The 6201-nt window shown below is 43.9% G+C and overlaps 1 pseudogene; it reads right to left on the bottom strand.

Moving 5' to 3' along the window:
* Positions 1–404: 404 nt before the first annotated feature.
* Positions 405–3793, bottom strand: LOC146930616 (uncharacterized; annotated as a pseudogene).
* Between the last annotated feature and the right edge of the window lie 2408 nt (positions 3794–6201).

Below are 6201 nucleotides of genomic sequence, written 5' to 3'. Positions count from 1 at the left end.
GGCTGAATGGCTCTTCTTTCTTGCTCAAGCAGTCGAGTGATCTCATACGGTATCTCTTCATTATCCTCCTCATCTTCAGCTTCATATACAGGGAATTCAAAATTTGGAGGAACCATAGGGTCACTGTGTTCAACGGGTTTATTATGGTTCAATCTGCATAATATGATTGGGATGATTTTTTTAGAAAAAGTTTTTCATGCAGATTTTTGAAATTAATAAGAAAATACAGATGTTTTGGTTTTTTCTGGCATTACCATTATTTCCAAGAAAAAGGCACTAAAAAGTAAAAACAAAGAGTCGTGAGAAAGACGATAACTTTTTATTGATAACGGCAATGCCGAAACAAACATGCCCTTACAATGATATCACTTTCGCCTTGGGCAGAGCGGAAGGATTATTATTTTGAAAACAAAGAAAACATGAGCAACAAGACACATTACATGGAAGCATGCATGACTAAAGGAACATCAATGGCCTCCCAATTTCTCACAGTGCCTCCTGGTACAACAAATGTAGGCACGTAACTACTTTCAGCAGCATCTTCAGCAATAGCATTGATAAACCCAGCACTGTAGAAAGTTCCTGTTGAAACGCCTGAGGCCGGGGAGAATCCAAGGCCCTCTTTACGCTTGTTTTCCAAAATCTGTATCACTTTGCCCCAGCCAGCAGCTTGCCCTTCTGGGCGTCTTTCAATGAAGCCATGCTAGCACTAGCCCTCCGGGGTTCTGCACCTTCAACAGTCAAGCCTTGAAATGACGTCCCTTCAGCGGACCCTGCTTCAACACAAGAGAAAGATGACACTTGGCTAACCAGATACGCTTCTTCACCATGTACAGTGACAATCTTACCATTCCTCACAAACTTGAGTTTCTGATGCAAAGTAGAAGTTACTGCCCCAGCGTCGTGAATCCACGGTCTTCTGAGGAGACAACTGTAAGAAGCATTGATGTCCATGACCTGGAAAGTAATCTGAAATGTCTCAGGACCAATGGTAATTGGCAAGTCTACTTCCCCAAGAACATCCTTGCGAGATCCGTCGAAAGCTTTAACCAAATAGCTGCTTCCCCTCAGAGAAATTCCATGATGACTCAACTGTCTCAGTGTAGATTCAGGCATTACATTTAAGGATGACCTAGTGTCCACCAACACATTGGATATCATGTCAGACTTGCAGTGCACTGAGATATGCAGAGCCAAGTTGTGATGTTTCCCTGCTTCGGGGAGTTCATCGTCACCAAACCCCAAGTTATTGCAAGCAGTAATGTTACCCACTATTCCATCAAACTGATCCACAAAGACTTCATGATCAACATAGGCCTGTTCAAGTACCTTCATTAACACTTTCCTGTGAGCTTCTGAGCTCAAGAGCAGAGACAAGATGGATATCTTTGACGGAGTTTGCAGCAGCTGGTCAACAATCTTATAATCGCACTTTTTGATAAGCCTCAGAATTTCGTCCAAATTAGACTCATCAATAGATTGGCCTGATGGGCCGGAATTCTTGTCAACAAGAGGAGCCACTGGTGGAATTATTGCGGCAACAGGTGTAACCACCTTCTTCTGGAACAAGGGTGGACGGACTTTTCCGCTTCTCAGAGCTGTAATTTCACCGGCAACGTCATCAACCGTAGCTGGAGATACCAGAGGCACTTCCACCCCATTCTCAATCATGATCGCATTATACTTGTAAGGGATTGCTTTTGTAGAGGCATAAGATACCGGACCAGGTAGCCTAATCACCAAGGGCTCAACTTTCTTTGTCTGAGATACACTTTCAACGGGGGAATCATGGAACACTGGCACAATCACACAGACGTCACTGACAATCAAGTACTTATCATCCATTAGGCTTTGTATATCATCTTGCACCACACAACAACCCATAGGATTTTGGAGACATTCCGAGCAAGAAGCATGATCATGGTTAAACAAGCAAGCTTGGCAGAGTTTGACATGTAGCGGTACCAAGGGAGTAGCAACATTACGGACATCCAACATGGGAGCCTCTCTAGGAACAGGAACTCCTTCGAAAGCCTCGATCATGTTAACAACAGCATGATTTGGAAGCGGATTGTCAAGAACATGAGGAACACTATTCTCAAAGGTCAGCCTTCCTCTGTCTATCAGATCCTTCACAACATATTTCAAAGCATAACAACCTTCAACATCATGGCCTTGAGCGCCCTGATGCAATTCACATGTAAGATCCTGTCGGAACCTAGGAGGCAAAGGATTAGGCAGAGGCCTGCCTGGTCTGGTGACACAATGTCCCTTAGCAAGTAGAGTTGGGAGCAGATCAGCATACCGCATTGGTATTGGTGGAAAATAAGTCCTGGGCCGAGGACCCTGTTGCTGCTGCTGCTGTTGAGCAGGAGGCTGTTGTTGTACTTGTTTAGCAATGGCATTAACGGGCACTGGTGGTTGACCCGGTGGCAGAGGATATTGTTGGTAGAATGGCGGGAAGAAAGGATGTTGAGAGTACTGCATATATTGGTAAGGCAGAGGCAACTGAGCAGCATTAATAGGAGCGACAGTAGCTGAAGATTGGTTACCGGACACCATCCCTACTTCGGATTCCTTCCTCTTGTGGTGGCCATTACCATACTTCTTAGGTGCGCTAGTTGAGGATTCACCCTTCTCAAGAACAATAATACCCTCTCTGACAGCCTCCTCTAGACGAGTTCCCATAGTAACCATGTCGGAGAAATTATTTGGAGCAGAGACTATCATTCTTTCAACATATTCCTTCTTCAAAGTTTTTAGGAACGTCTGTGTTAATTCCTCCTCATCAAGCCGAGGAGAAACACGGGCAGCTGCCCCTCTCCATCTCTGAGCATATTGTCGGAAGGTTTCGTCTGACTTCTGAGACAAGGACTTAAGAGAGTCCCTATTTGGCTTCAAGCGGGTATTGAACTCATAATGACTTTCAAAAGCAGCTGCAAGTTCTTCAAAAGTATGGATATTGTCTTTGTTCAAACTAGTGTACCAATCTGCCGCATCTTCCATCAAGCTATCCTGGAAGCAGTGGATCATCAGCGCATCATTATCTGCGTAGTTGGCCATCTTTCGGACGTACCGAATGACGTGGCTATGTGGACAAGAAGTTCCATTGTATTTGTCAAAATCTGGCACTTTGAATTTCTTAGGAACCTCAAATCGGGATACCAGGCATAGATCACGAGCCTTAGCAGAAACACCGTTCCCACGGTTAGCTTTAACCTCGCGGAGTTCTCCAGCTAACTCTATTAACTGTTTCCTTATAGCTTCCATTACAGGGTCTTGTCCACGCGGAGTGTCAACATCAATCAGCTGTTGCACAGTGTGTACAACAGGGTCGGTAACAACAGTAGTCACTTGAGGCATAGAAGTACTTGTACCAGCAAAGGTTGTCGTAGGATTCTGTCCTTGACCAGCAAAACCAGAGACACCAGCAGCAGTATTAGGAGAATAGAAAGCTGAGAGCCCATAAGGACGTCCATTGGGCATAACAAACCGAGCATCAGACATCACATTAGACAGTGAAATAGATGGAATCGCTTCAGTAGAAGCTGGGACAGATGTGGCTGGTTGTTCTTGTGCAGCCATCATAGTGGACATAGCATCGTGAGCCTTAGCCAAGTCTTCTTTCATAGCAGCCAATTCGGCACGGAGCTGAGCATTTTCTTCTTCAAAGTTAGCCATGATTCTTCTCTTGTAAAATCTTGTTTGATGAATTCTATCTGGTTGGTAAACTTTGCGAGCACGAGCCACTTTTCAGACTGCGGCGGACAAAACCAGGAGGCAATGAGCACGAGAGAAGTCTTTTGTGACCAATAAATGCATATGATGCATGAAATGTGTTAATGCATATGCAAAAAGATTCTTTTGTGTTATCGAAGGGTTTTAGACAAATTGGAGCTCTTGTAAACATTACTAAACAACAATTAACATAAACGGGAAACAAACAACCAACATATAGTTTTACAAGACGATTCCCTTTGAAATACTAAGCCAAGGGATAGACTTTGAAATGTAAAACAACATAAACAATTGAAAATAGCAACAAGAAACAGAAATCCTCAAGCATAGAAAGTGGAAGCATCATCCTCAGACTCAGACTCATAGCTGCAGTATCGTGCATAGAAGTCACAGGCACCCCTAGCCCTCTTGGAGTCTCTCATAAGCAACTTATCCTTTTCTTCAATTTCCTTCCTAGCTTTAGCCAACTCTTTCTTCAGTGTCAACACCTCATGAGTCTTCTGCTCATCCTTTCCATCCAAAGTCATAATCAAGTTCTCAGCCTCATAGTATCTAGTCTTCCACTGATGCTTCTCCCGACTCTCCATAGCTAGATGCTCTTGATACATCTCCTGAGTAGGTGGTAGTAGAGGTAAAGGCATGGTAGGAATAGATGCAGACACATATCTCATAGAGAGGTAAGGCATACCAATCTCCTCAGCTTGGTTTATCACCCACTGTGTATAGGCCTCATGAGCAATACCAGACCTTACACCCATATGCTTCACCTCTTTCTTCCGAAGCTTGGACCAAGCTTCCATGAAATCTTCTCTTATCCCTGTGGGAGCATTGGAATAGTGGAAGAAGTAAGGAGATGTAGCAAGATTGATGGACTTTTCTTTCATCGGGAAACCAAATTGTCGCAAGGCGAGCTCCGGGTTATAGTTGATTCCACCCCGGGTACCAAGAAGAGGTACATTAAGAAACTTCCCACCACCAAAGATAATTTCCTTAACTCTAGAAGCTGGAGTGAGCCAAACCACTTCATTAGGAGTGAGAGCCATAATCCTCTATGAAATGGACCAATTCTCCAGATTGTTGTGGAAAGACTTCAGAAGGTGCGAAATAAACCACCTATAGAGGAGAGGCACACAACAAAGAATGTATCCACGACCCTTGCCGGATCGATCATGAATAGCATGGTATGTGTCAGCTAGCAAAGTGGGAACCGGATTCTTGGAGTGGAAGATCATAATAGCGTTCATGTCCACGAAGTCATCAAGATTTGGAAAGAGAATAAGCCCATAGATGAGAAGTGCAAGAATAGCTTCAAGAGTGTCCTGACAAGTGGTTTTGAGGTTGGCTTTCTCAAGTAGATACTTCGAAGTGAACCCTCGGATACGAGCCTTAGTGACAAGATTCTTGGAGACATTGGTGGTCTTGAGATAGAGATCCTTAGCAATAACCAATGGAGTAGGAGGATTTTCAGGTCCTGAGAAAGGTACCCCCTTAGCAATAGATAGACCCATCAAGCAAGAATAAGCCTCTAGATTAGGCACCAACTGAAAGTCGGAAAAAGTAAAGCACCGATACTCCCGATCATAGAATTGCACTAGAGTGTGCACAAGCTTCTCATCCACATTAGTCTGGAGAATAGTAAGTAAAGCCCCGTAACGATGTCGGAAACCAGTCGGATCCTCAATCTTGAGTGCCAAATCTCTCAAACTAGCCAAATCCACTTCCTTGAACTTGTAGGACTTAGTCTTCCCCATTCCTACAATGTTTACAAATTCAATTCGTCTAAGTCCTTCGATAACAATGCATGGAAAAATGTTTATGCATGTATGCATGTATGCATGATTATGTTCAAGTACGGAGAAAACATGGTGGGTTAAAGTTCAAAGTCGAGGAGTCATGGGTGGACACGGTGTCCGGTGAAACTAGGGCTTTAGGATAATAGTAACCGGGTTCTAAAAAAGGTTCCCAAGTTGCAACCTCTCCGACGTATATCACGGTGTCACGAGACAACACTCACTCCATGATTATCCGTAAGAAGGTCTAACTTGAGTGTAGTATCGCGTGACGACTAAAACTCGAGACAACACTCGGTTTGGCCTCCGCACTACATCCTAGAAAATGGCCATGGATGGGTTTGGTTATCTACGGTTCATAGCGTCATAGAACAATTAGAAGTAAAGTGCCTAAACGCGACAACACGCGCCGACAACATCACCCCGAAAATGCCTCAGCTATGTGGGATTGATCGCATAATCCAATACACGAGGCAACCCTCGGAATGAATTGTCGATTATACCCCTCCTAAATCCTAAGTTCACTCAGCCCGGGTGTAGGACTTTTGATATTCTCACCCCACACGTTTGCAAGAATTTAAACATTTATTCACATAAGAAAACAAAAAGAAGCAAGTAAAAACGAAAGCTTAAGCGTGGAAATAAAGATTAGGCGTAACTCTCGAATCTCCCC

This window comes from Medicago sativa, chromosome 4 (assembly GCF_051527215.1).
Source record: "Medicago sativa cultivar Bolivia chromosome 4, Bolivia_mono, whole genome shotgun sequence".
NCBI classification, from domain to species: Eukaryota; Viridiplantae; Streptophyta; class Magnoliopsida; order Fabales; family Fabaceae; genus Medicago; species Medicago sativa.
This window is presented reverse-complemented; position numbering and strand designations above follow the sequence as displayed.